The sequence below is a fragment of the Carya illinoinensis genome, chromosome 1 (genome assembly GCF_018687715.1).
Source record: "Carya illinoinensis cultivar Pawnee chromosome 1, C.illinoinensisPawnee_v1, whole genome shotgun sequence".
Taxonomy (NCBI): Eukaryota; Viridiplantae; Streptophyta; class Magnoliopsida; order Fagales; family Juglandaceae; genus Carya; species Carya illinoinensis.
The window spans coordinates 36,096,050-36,110,488 of NC_056752.1; positions in this window are offsets into that span (position 1 = coordinate 36,096,050).

A 14,439-nucleotide genomic window follows, 5' to 3' on the forward strand; every position below is an offset into this window, starting at 1 on the left:
CCAATAAAATATGGCAATCCTAAATACTTATCACGAATGACAGCTCTTCCCACCTGCCATACTCCCAATATGCTATCCCGAATCTCAGCTATTGTGTTTTTACTAAAGCATATTGAAGTTTTATCTCGATTAACTTGTTGACCAGAGGCTTCCTCATACTGCAACAACAAAGACTGAATCTAAATATTATCCTTGAGTGTAGCTCGACAAAATAATATGCAACCATCAGCAAAGAAGAGATTATTGATATGAGGGCAATCCTGACACAGCTAAATACCCTTAAACATCCATCATTTTCAGCCTTCTTTAACAATGAAACTAGTCCTTTAGCACAAATGAGAAAACGATAAGGGGATAAAGGATCCCCTTGACGTAATCCTCGAGAAGGAATAATAGGACCATGAGACACATTGTTCACCAAGGCTAAATATGAAACAGTAAAAATACACATCCTCATCAAAGATACCCATTTTTTAGTAAATCTCATTTGACTTGTTACATTCTCAAGAAAAGTTTATTCCACTCTATCGTAAGTTTTACTCACATCGAGTTTTATTGACAAAAAGCCTTTCTTCTCATGAGTTCTGTGATGTAAAAAATTAAGAATTTCAGAGGCGACAAGAATATTATTCGTAATTTTTCGTCTAGGAACAAGGCACTTTTGATTGTCAGAAATAACAATTGGTAAGATTGTCTTCAATCGATTAGCCAACACTTTGGAAACTAGCTTATAGATAATGTTGCATAAACTTATAGGCCTAAAATCTCCAAGCTTATTAAGATGATTCATTTTAGGAACAAGAACGATAAATATATGATTCAAATCAGTAGGTAACTATCCAGAATTCAATATAGATAAAAAAACAGCAGTTACATCTCTGCCTACCACATGCCAATATTGTAGAAAGAAAAATGGAGACATACCACCAGGGCTTGGGGATTTATGAGGGTGCATTTGATTTCATGCCTTCTAAACTTCATCTGAGTGAAATTCAACAGGTAAAAAAGAGGTCATGGCCTTTGTAACTCAGGGTTGTATAAGAGGCAGTAAATAGTTAACTTGTCCAGAACTGGCTGAAGAGAAAATGTCAACATACATCGCTTCATTCTCAAACCAACAACCCTCAACACTAAGAATACCATGGATTCAATTTCGCTTATATATTTGTGAAAACCTTTGAATGAAAATACTTTGTATTTTGATCCCCATCACTTAGCCACTGGACATTAGAGTGTTGTTTCCACAAAATCTCTTCCCTTTCCAAAAGCTCATGAATTTCCTCCTTAAGTAACTTTATTGACCCAGTAGCTATCGCCGGAAATGAAATTAATAAATTGTACAGATCTCTTAATTGTGCTTGTTTTTCATGAATCTGACTCTGAATATTTTCAAAACTATCCTTATTCCACTTTTTGAGATTACGAATACAATTAGAAATAGAGAAAAGCACAGATGATACAACACCACTCCCCTTCTTAAAAGCCAAACTCCTCCTAATAACATCCTCACAATCAAGTACACGAGCCCACATAGCTTTAAAACGAAACGGTTTACAATCATATAGCAAATTTGAATTCCAACCAATCAAAGACAAACAGATTGACAAATGATCAAAATAATAAAATAGCATATGTTTCACAATAGCTTGAGGATAAAACTCCAACCATGCAGCATTTGCCAAGAAATGGTCTAGATGTTCAGAGACTCTATCCCCTCCCTCTCTCTTATTACATCAAGTGAAAGGGAAACACAAGAAGCTCAAATCCATCAATTGAAAATAATCAACAAAATTACGGAACTCCATAATCTAATTATGAGGCCTAACTAACCCTCCTAGTTTCTCATAATATTGTACAAGGATTTAATTAAAGTCACTGAAACATAGCCAAGCCACACAATTAGCAGATCGCAAAAATTTCACTAAATTCCATACTTGAGTCCTTCTAGATATCTCAGGATGACCATATACACCAGCAAGTTGCCATTTTACATGAGATAATGAATCACCAATCCATGTATCAATGTGATTTTATGAATAACTATGAAGCTCTAAAATTATATCAAATTTTCAAAAAATACTCAAACTTTCACTCCAACCATCACAATCAACAACAATAAAACTAGAGAACTGCAACATAAATTTAAGAAATTCCAATTTACCCCTACCTAATTTTGTTTCTTAGAGGAATAGGATGTCAAGATCTTCTCTCCGAACCAGAGTTTGAAGGGATTGAACAGCTCATGGGTTCCCAAGCCCATGGATGTTCTAGCCAGTGATCCTCATGGTGATCGACAGGACTAAGCTCCAACCTCCAGGAGGTGCGTTGATGACCGAGTCGACAATGGTATGTGCCACAGCCTCGTCGTTTAGGAGTATGAGGGATCCCAATGGTGTCTTTGAATGACACATTAGGTTTGCGAGAGCCCTTTAGAGCAGGCTCAAACAAGGCTGAGAAGAAGGCCATATCAAGCTCTTCCTTATCCTAGCTAAGATTCTCGATCGACACTTGGTCACCTGGTAGGGTAGAGGGCGGAGCCTATGAAGACTTACCAAGGCCTCAAAATAAAAGGGGGGACTCCTGCTCGAACTTAGTGCTGCTGCTAGTTCTCGACGACGTCTCACCTTCAATATTTAATTTTTCCCCTTCCCTTCTGACTATGGACTTAAAGGACTCTTTTTGCTCCAAGGGGCGAGGAGCTCCCTCAAGAAGTGGCAGCCACATAAGCACGACTGATCTGGCATTATCAGAAATCAGTCAATGTTGGCTTTAGTCATCAGGGTGTTGGTCCAAACCTCCTCCTAGTGGTATTCAACCCAAGGATAGACTCAAACGAGCTTTTTCTTGGTTGGACAAATTTTGAGAAAACTCATTGTCATCTAGAACAACTTCCCACACAGCTCGAACATGGAATTCTTGGGGGGCGGCCTTCACTAGCGAGAAATTCCCAACTGTGTCTTGACACAAAGAAAAATCTCTTGAACCATTCCATGACACTGCAAAAGCAAGTTCCAAGCGAGCAACCCTATACTTGATACAGGAGTGGAAGCTGCACATGTTGTCATTGTGGAGCCACACCTCGTGCGCAAAAAAGAACTCCCTTGCTATCAAGTTGGGTAGTATTCCCCTCGACTTCCAGGACTTGACGCCAAACGATGCAGCATGACATCAAAATTCTCCACGTGTTGGGATGAAGCTGTAATGGGGCCAACTCAAGATAGTCCAAAATGTCTAGGACGGGATGACCGAAAGGAACTGCAAGCCATTTGTGATCATGAAGGGAAACAATGCGACTTTCTTGACAAACTCCTTTGAGTCGACGGTGCCGCAGTGGGCCCCGGGAGCCTCCAAGATAACGAATTTGGATACTTCGTAGGAGCTTCTCACCATATTTAGGTGTATAGAAGAGGTAATTGTAGACCAATGGTACCCTTCAAAATATTAAGAGTTGTCGTGACCCTCAGGAGCTCCAGGGTTCCTGGAAGACGCCCTAGCAAGACGAATGTGAGCCTCGAGACAGAGGACGAGAGGCGGTTTTTGTTGCTATCAACCTAGGAAACAACATTCCTATCATTCCCGTATGTCATGAATATGCGAGTTAATTGGAGATTGCAGCTTTCTCCAGACCTTGGGAAAAGCATGAAAAAAAGGCTAGAATGGTGCGATCCCTCCATCACCTCCAGAATGAAAGGGGCAATCTCGTAGTTCTTGGTCTGTGAAGATACGTTGTTAGGTGCTGTGTTATTTTCCCATTGAGGCCAAACCTAAACTAGTACTCAAGAGATAGTTGTCCATATACTGATAAGGTATGTATGGATTCTCAAGAAGGGAGGAGCCGTGGTGGTCCCCTGCAAACCGCCCCAACCCCACAAGTGAATAGAAAGTTGCATTGGATTATTCTTCCCTCTTCTGATTAAGCCTGACTCTTCTCTACTAAGGCGTACAGCCGAAATGCTGCAAGCTTACCAATCGATAAGAAAGCAGGGGGGCTCGGGCCAAGGCAGAGAGAAGGGACAGTGTTCACACGGGCACGCCACTAACCAGATGACTTGCAGGGAATCACACCGTATTAAATGCACCAACATGGAGCTTTGGCTGGAGATGCTGGTGGGAAAACTTGTCTCTGACATGCTGCATTAAATGCGATGACATGCCACTTAAGGTAGGGGCAAACACCTCAAGTACAGGAAGAACAGTGATCCCATCGGATGAGGGAAGTATAAAAGCCCTGGCACATATACAATTCGGGGGTATCATTCTCTTTCTCTCTCAGTATTTCCGTGGAGCTAAAATTAACTTAGGCATTAGAGTTGTTTTTTGACACTCCAGGCCATCAAGCTTCATTTTCTTAGGTGACTGTCGAAAGCAAATAGATGCGAGACACGTCATTAACAAATACTATAAAATCTACTCACCTCATATGTTACTATATGGTATCTTTTTCCTATTTTACCACCCCCATTCCTCTTTATATTTTAACTCTCGATAGCAAATTTAGTAATGATATTGAGCTTGCTGAGTAAAAGAAAGACCCTCGGATAAGAGTATTAGTATTGGTTTCTCTATACGCATCTTTAAAATCATATCTTTTGAAAATTGATTTTACATATCAAGAAAAACTCCCACATTAGATTATGCATCTTTGAATCAAATAATAATAAAATATTTTTATTTTTTTACTTTTTCTTAAAATTATTATTTTTATATATTTTATAATTAGCACAATGTGCTCAAGATATCAATTTCATATATCTAAATATTATCAATTTCATATATCAAAATGACCAGTTTTATCAATAAATATTAATATGTACTAAAAAATATTTTGTATCATCAACTTAATATAAATTTTATACATCAAAATCATCTTAATATAAATTTTATAAAGTTGATTTTAATTGTTAGGAGACAGAATAAATAATATAATAATATTTGGAGAGTGAACAGTATTCTTTCAAATTTTACTATTTATAACTATGTAAAATTTGGAAAATGCATAATTTAATGTAGATTAATTTAGAAAAATATTATATAAATATGAAGATGAATATGAAGATAAGTAAACTAATACCAATATCGATGCATTTTCTATAATTTTATTTTTGAGTTTTGCTACATACAAGCACAGTCGTGTACTAATCTGTGTATCAATACTGATTTATTCATACTTAAAATTTAAATTAATACTGTTTTTAATAAAATTTACTTTTTGACCAATCACATCACATTAATACACAGATTAATATACAATTATACTTATAATTATATTTTCCCTTTATTTTTTTATCACAAGGACGAGTTCCACACAAACAAATGGAGGCCAATTGCGGACGAAGCAACGGTGTAGAGTGCTGACACTACCACCCACAAACTAAAGTAGCGATGCCTACTTCTTCTGTAGAGACAGACAGGACATGACTCATGAGTCATGATGATGACACCACAAAACTCCAAATTCCTACCACCTTTCAGCTACATTATCACCACAAGCCCCACTTCCGCCTTCTCACTTATTCCCTGCATGAAAGTTGTTAATTCTATCAAAAGTATTCCTTCCATTATATACTCATAAATATTAAATAAACTTATTCATTACTACAAATATAATTATTTCTCTATACCAAAAAATTATATATATAATTATTTATCATTGGATTAGTTCTTACTTGAACCCAAATTAAATTGTTAATATCACTTTTTAACAAATAACTTGACAAAAATGCGCCACAAAATGGGACACAAGAATTAGATGCATTGGTTTAATATTTCTACGATGAGTAATGTTAGATATAGTTATAGACTGTATAAGTTTCACGTATATTATTTAAAAAAGAATGAAATTTATTATTAAAAAATTATTATTTTTTTATGTGAAGATCATATTTATTTATATTTTTAAAAATAGTAGGTCAAATTTATACACCCTATTAGTATAAATATAATTTCTCATATAGAAGATATGATTCATCAATAAAAATATGAAAAAAAAAGGAAGAAATAACAATATTAAATGTCTTGAATTTTTAAGGCATGGAATCTCATAAGTTAGGATCCGTTGAATACTATAACGAGAACTGAAAAATAAAATCCCTTTATATATAAAATTCTATCAATCCATTCATATATATATATATACACACACTAGTGGTTGGGCAAAGTCCCTTGGACGTTCGCCGAACGTATAGAAAATATATATGTTAATTATATATAAATGAAATATAAATAATATATATGGTAATCCAAAAAAAAGTACATTTATTCACAAATTTAAAAATTAGAAAACCAAAAAAAAAAAGAAATCATGACAAAATGGAAGAAAAAAATTGAGCATAATTTTTGATGCATCATATTTTATCGATGTGTGGCTTAAAACACCAGAATGTTCACTTATAGTATTGTAGAATACCCAGCCGTTTTAAGAAAATTAAAAAAAAAAACTTTAAAAGAATAAAAAAAGGATGGAAAGCTGATTAAGAGGTTTTACTAATCAATGGCTTTAGTATTATACAAAAAATGTAAATTATTTAAAGAACTGTTCTAAAAAAGAGTTCCGTTTAATTATGTAAAATGAAATATAAAATACATTTAGACACAATAACTTGCTACATGTAGTTGGTACTATTCATCATATGAATATTTTATTATTATTATTATTTCATTGTCTTTTACTTTGATTTTTACCATATAACTAAATTCTTTTTATTGTTCATAATTTAAAACACATATATTTCATTTTCTTCTAAAAAAATATTTTGAAAATATTTTTAAACCAATTTTTTCATATTTTGATTTTATTTTTAATTTTCTTTTGGCTTATATATTTTTGTTTTGTGTATAAGACTAAATTATTTTACATTGTATATTAAAACAAAATGCAAATAAATAAATATATATATATATTGTAAATTTATAGATAGAAATGAAATATTTAAAAAGAATAAAAAAGATTATTTAAATGATATGAAAAATAATAGATAAACTGATAGATGATATATTGTAAAAATTAATATGTAAAATAAAAAAAAAAAGATTTTGATATATATTTTAAAGGATAAGATGAAGAATTCTTTAAGAATGCTACAAGAGAGTTTGATTTTTGAGAAGAGAAGAAAATAATTAGAATTGGTTGGTAGTGGGACCACCCACAAATATATACACTCATTAAATAGAGTTTTTTTTTAGCAACTCATTAAAAAGAGTTGATTAAATATGATGCTACTTTTTCAATAATTTTTTATTTTATTATATTAAAAATATATTTTATAGGTAGATAAGTCGTAGGTGTAACATACATACAATATGTACAAACTCCCCTCCAATAAATAATAATGTTACCTCAAATATACTATATGTACATACTATATTTACATACCATATATACATTTTTAACATTTTCTTAGCATTAGTTTGGACCCTATTGGCTTTACAAGCAGGATTAGTTTGGAATGATCTGACTCTCTATTTAAAATTTGAAAGGATAAATATTATCCAAAAGATACCCATGAAATTTTCGGAGAATGAGTTTAAAAAAGGTGAGTAAAATAATAGGACTTGGCCTATTTAGACACCATTGATGGCTATTGAAAACCACAAAATTAATTAATTAATCATATCTTAATTAATCAACATTAACACATGCAATTCTTTGTTTTTGCATTCAGCAACATGCCATCCACCCGACACAGCATTCTCAATATTCTCTAACATTCAGAGCATTCTCATTAACTTGTTCAAATTCATTTTTAAAATTTAACTAGTATCACATTTTTTTACATTTGTCTATTCTATCTAAATTCAATTTTCATATTAGATTAACCATTCATTCTGTATATAATAATAAAATATTATTAAATTAATATATTTTTAAAATTTATAATTATACCAATTTAATATTATTAATAATTATATTATAATTAAATTAATATTACAAAATCATATTTTCAAAAGTCATTTAATTCTCAAAATCATTTAAAAATCATATTTTATATAATAATTAAATTAATAAATTATATTAAAGAGAAGTAAACTCAATATGTTAACGAGGTTTGGCCCCACTACCTACGCCCTCACCTCAAGCTACCCATTGAGGATCCCTCAATTCACTATTCAACTTCTTTTAGGTGGAGATAAAAACCTATTACACATTTGAACAACATCGCTACAAAAGATCTATGTAGAACACACTCTACACTTGCAATCACCTTATACGTAGTGATTTAACTATTTTCTGTATAAAACACTTTCTACATGTACAAAGGTTATACACACATTTTTACTTATATAATAGTTGATAGTGGGTAGATTATCAGAAAATACTCCTCAATGAGTGAAATAAAAACAATACAACGCAAACTATATCTTTAAAAATGAACAATGTTAAGACTCAATGCTTAGAGAAGAGAGAATGAAAACTTTGAATGAATATTGTATGCTCTTAGTGTTATAAATGTGAAACTTTCAAATGATCTATTTATAAGCATAAGGCTTGATATTCAAATTTAAAAAGATTCAATATCAAAGACAACATCATTCACTTTTCAAAAATTTCAAATTTAATCTTTTTACTTTTTACATATAACAAAAAGAGCATACTTTACTTTTCAAAAATTTCAAACCTAATTTTTTTACTCTTTGCATATGACAAAAGGAGCACACTTTACTTTTTAAAATTTTCAAACAAAAACATCTACCTTTTGTATAAGTCAAAAAGCGTATCAATTACTTTTCAAAATATTCAAATAAAACATGTACATTTGAAAGATGACAATCAATCATCTTTAATATTTTCAAAGTTTAAACCTTTAATCATGTCATGCACATGTGAAAGATGATAATCAATTATCTTTCAAAATTTTCAAATTTAATTTTTAAAATATTAATGCAGATGTGAAAAATATATTTTAATATTTTATGATAAAATATTAATTTTGAGTCTTAATCCTAATTTTGAATTTTTAAGAAATTTACAACATTACTCTATGACTTTAATGTGAACTTGTTCCTTTCTTGCTTATACTTGGTTCCTTGATGTGCTTGACTCCATTATGTGGACAACTTGAGGTTGAGAATCCTTTATTCTTTGAATCATTTGTTATCATTAAAATCCATGTATAAATTTATAATTACACAAAACTTAAAATCTTGCGTTCAACAATAATTTAGCATCCTAATTATCATTATTATTTTTATATTAAAACATCCTTGAAACTAGTTTGGTAAAGTTTATAAATTACATTCATGGTTACTTTGGACCAATTCCTACATGATCACCAACTTTTTTGCCATATTCAGTTGACAACCAAATTCCAAGCAACATTTAAGTGGTTTTTCAGCTTTTACGTTATGGATTTTTAGTTATAAGTTAATAATTTTTGAAGTAGTTTAAATGTTTTCATTTTTATTTTTAAGCAGAACATTGGTAACCCATTTCAATATGGGATGGGACCTCCAAGGCCATTTATCAGTACAAGCTCTACAATGAGGGCAAGAGTTGGTCAAGGAGATAGACCTCATTGTCTGGAAACTGAAGAGCCATGTACTTTCGCTAGAGTTGATGAAGAAATTATGTTGGATAGACCAAATGAACAGAAAACCAATGATGACACTACTGGTACACCACAGGTAGGTCCATCATCAGATGGTGATGATATAATTGATGAGCCCAAGTCGAGGATGGAATTCAATTTGTTTGAAAATTTATTGAGCTATTATAAGTATTATGTTAAAAAATATGGGTTTGGAATGATGACACAAATGAGTGAGAGGTCAAAGGATCAATGTGGCAGATATGTCACCTTTAGGTGTGCACGGGGAGGGAAGGCCCAAAATAGGAGTTCCAATGTAACCAACCCTTGTCCAACGGGAACGACGGACTGTAAGGCAAGGATTAATGCCTTAAGAGTCAAGAGAAAGATGCGGTTGACAACAGTCTATAAATACACATAATCACGGACTAAGCCCACAAAAATCCCGCTTCTTTCGATGTAACAGAGAAGTGAGTGAGACCATTAAAAGAGTCCTAGACACAAACAACTTAGCTAGCATCCGATTGAATAAGAGTTACGGATCTCTTGTCGTTAGAGCAGGTGGGTTCGAGAACTTCCCATTTTTAGAAATGGATTGTTGCAATTACATTGACAAAGCACGACATCTACGACTTAGTGCATGGGGTGTTGGAGCACTTTCAAATTATTTTATGAGGATGCAGTTCAAGAATAATGGATTTTTTGCGATGATGGATTTAGATGATGACGATAGGTTAAAGAAGGTTTTTTGGACAGATGTACGTAGTGGGCAGCCTACCAGTATTTTGGTGATGTGGTGACATTCGACACTACATACCTGACAAATAGGTATGGGATGCCCTTTGCACCACTTGTTGGTGTAAATCACTACGGGCAGTAGATTTTTTTGGGAGTTGGGTTGATTTCTAGAGAGGAAACAGAGACCTCTACATGGTTATTTCAAACTTGGTTGCAGTATATGGACGATATAGCTCTAAAGGCTATTATTACTGATCAAGACATGGCAATGAAAAATGCAATTGTCATTATCTTTACGGAAACGCGATATAGATTTTGCATATGACATATATTAAAAAAAGTCCCTGAAAAGTTTGGGTGATATATTGCCTACAAAAGTGGACTGAAAACTGAGCTGATGAAATGTGTGTATAACACACAAACTATTAAGGACTTTGAAAAGTGTTGGGTTGAGTTTATTAACACATACGACTTACATGAGAATGCTTGGTTGAAAAATTAATATGCAGAGCGTGAGCATTGGGTATCGGTTTTACCAAAAGTGCTGGTTTGACTAAAAGAGCACTTTTGGTAAACTCAGCGGACTTCCAGTCATTTAGCGTCATTTAGTACCGGTTTTACTAAAATTTATATGACATATGCTTTTTTTGACGGTTATGTCCATTTAAAGACAAACTTGAAGGAGTTTGTCGACCAATTTGACAGTGCGCTAAAGAAGAAAATTGAGAATGAAAATCAGGCAGAATTCCAATCATTTAGCGTCACCATTTCCTGCATATCTAGATCTCTAATTGAAAAGAAATTTCAAGAGTTATACACCAATGCTAAATTTAAAGAAGTTTAGCAACAAGTAATTGGTGTGCTTGATCTGGATCCATCTCTACTGACGTCGGATGGTGTAATGAAGAGTTATTTGGTAGAAGATAAAATTCGTATTCAGGAATTCACAAAATTGGTTACATATTCAGTGTATTTTCATGTGGATGTTTGCAATGCAAAGTGTTCATGTGGGTTATTTCAAATGGGGGATACTGTGTAGGCATATTTTGACGGTATTCAAATCTAATGGTATAAAATCATTGCCAGACCGGTACATTTTAGACTCATGGAGGAAGGACATCAAGAGGAGATTCACAATAATACGAAATAGCTACGACGCAGAGGATTAGAGGTCAAATGGTAATAGATATTCAATTATTTTTATATATGTGTTATGCGATAATAGATTATGCGGTGGATTGTAATGAGCAATTTGAAGATGCAAAGAAGAGAATACATGAGATGATCGAATTATATTGTCAGAACCAATGCCCCATATCTTTGATCGAAACAGGTTCAAAGCACGACTTTTTTAGCATATTTCTTTAATTAGTTCTTTATAACTACCAAAGAGAAATTACAATTTCTATAATTATATGATTTCCTATATAACAGTCTTTGCCCCAAACAGGTTTGGAAGGTGGTTTTACGACACTGGATATGACTGCAGTTAGTAATTCACAACAAGTCAAGAGTCTAATTGTTGTAAGAGGGAATGGAAGACCCCTATCTTTGAGGAGAGCATCCAGGATGGAGACAAACATGAGGAAGGTTAAAGCCAAACAGAAGAAAGCACAAGTGGGAAGAAAGTGCAAATAGGTGCATGTTTTAACATTGGCTAAATTAAAGATTATTTTAATGTTTATGTGTGTTAATTTATAAAATTTTCACTTAGGAAAATAAAATACTTTTTACTTTATTATTAGTGAGATGAAGGAGATACAGTAGCTATGGGCACGCGCATGAATTTATTTGACCCATCAAAGATCCCCGTCTCCAATGTTGGAAATGCTCATGTATATTACATGTTGATTTTATTTGAAAAGAAAGTGGGCTGAATTTATATGTTACGCTATTTTGTGCACTGAAAGCAAAGACTAATCTTAATGTTAATTTTTTAATGCTCACTAGATTGTGGTGGACAGCTCAGCTATTAATAATAGTGGAACCCAGTTCCAAGATACAGTATTTGGGAGTCAAGAAATAGTAATATTTGTTGCTATTTTCAAATTTTAATAAGATTCTACAATTTCTTTTAATACTTGTGCCATATTCATTATAGATACAATTTGGGTATGATGGACCACAATTGGAGTGTATGGATGGGACACAACCAGATCCAACAATGATATTGTTTGATTTTTAAACACTGATATTTTTGTGTATTGGCTGTAATTCCTGGAGAATATCTGCTGTATTGAATGTAATTGGACATATTCCAAGTGCTTTTGAATGTTTTGCAAGTCTGTGATTGGTTTCCACGAAATTAGAATTGTGGTCAGGAGTTGTAATGATTTTGTAAGATATTTTGTGTATATTCATGAATTTTGGGAAATTTCCAAGTTGATATTGTAAAGGATAATATTGTTTATCTATTAATGGGTTATAGCTGGGGTTACGTGCTACTGGATTTTTGAGACTCTATAAGTTGATTATTCTGATTGGAATGTGGTCTGAAATATTGTTGTCAGTGTCATAGTCACTTCGGTTGTTGCTAAATTTTGCTCAGACCCCATCATTCATAGTCATATACTTTGTTTATAAGTTAATACTTTGTCACTAAGTTTTGCTCAGATCACTAAGTTCATAGTCAGTGTCATTGTCACACATTTGCTTGTCTTGTAATAATCTAGTATTATTTCTCCATTCCTTGGGCTCATTTATGATCCGCTTGTTGGATAATCAAGATACTAGAAATGGTCACACAACTTATCCTTCTTTGTATACTCATTCACTCTATGCACACTATTCAAATTTGCAAATAATTATGAGAGAATGGTTGGGTATGGGATTACCATCCTATAATCCAAAAGCTTGGGTCAATGCAAAGTGAAAACAGGCTCAGCCCTTCAACTCAGATTACATCAACAATCAAAACACGAAAAACACATTGAAATTTATTTATAATGAAACAAAGAAACAACTTCTATTTCAAAGTACATCCACCATCAAAACACACAAAATAAAAATACTAACACATCTGAAACATAGCTTCCCAACTCAGAGTACATCCACCATTAGAACACATGAAATAACAATTCAAAGACAATACAAATATAGCTTCCCAGTTCAGAGTAACTTAAAATACATATTTTAATAACTGATCAAGACACTAGTTAGAAATCACTTAGACAACAGAAAGTAACATAAGACAACAATGGCAACAACCCAATATAGATTGAGTAGTGTGTGTTTCCACCTGTTTTCAGCATCTTGCTTCCGAAGCTCCTTGAGTATATTGGATAACATCTTCTCGATCGCTTTTGGAATTCAATCTTATCTATTTTCAGTTCTTCCTCCTTTCTTAATAGTTCGGTTTTTATTTCTTGAATTTCTTGCTCTATGTCCAAAGTACTATCCGCCCATTTAAAAACTTGCAATATGGTAAGCCCTGTTCATTTTACACATTTAAAAAAATTTTAGATGTACTTACAGATAAATGTGGGACTATGATTACATGTATCGAAACGTTTTACCTCATTATTGTACTTTGGATAGTCTAAAAAGGGTCGTCTTGGATTTATGGAAATATTTGAGTATTTCAATGTGGCTTCAATCTCACAGAAACGGAATGATTGACTCAAAGTATGTTTACCAATGGTTGAAGAAGATGAAGGTGATGACGACATTCTAATATGAACCAGAAAAAAGAAATTTATGAACCAAATAGAATATTATGCAAATAATATCACTTCAATTTCATTTAAACATATTCAAATAAATAAAATCCAGAAATTTATTAACCAAAGAGAATATCATGCAAATAATATCATTTCAATCTCATTTAAACACGTTCAAATCTATCCAAGTGAGTTTATAAATAGAATCCATAAATTTATGAACCAAAGAGAATATCATGCAAATAATATCACTTCAATCTCATTTAAAAATAGTTCAAATATATCCAAGTGAGCTTATAAACAAAACAAAGAAATTTATGAACCAAAGAGAATATCATGCGAATAATATTATTTCAATCTCATTTAAACATATTTAAATCTATCCAAGTGGGCTTATAAATAGAACAAAGAAATTTATAAAACAAAGAGAATATCATGTAAATAATGTCACTTCAATTTCATTTAAATATATTCAAATCTATCCAAGTGAGCTTATAAATAGAACAAAGAAATTTATG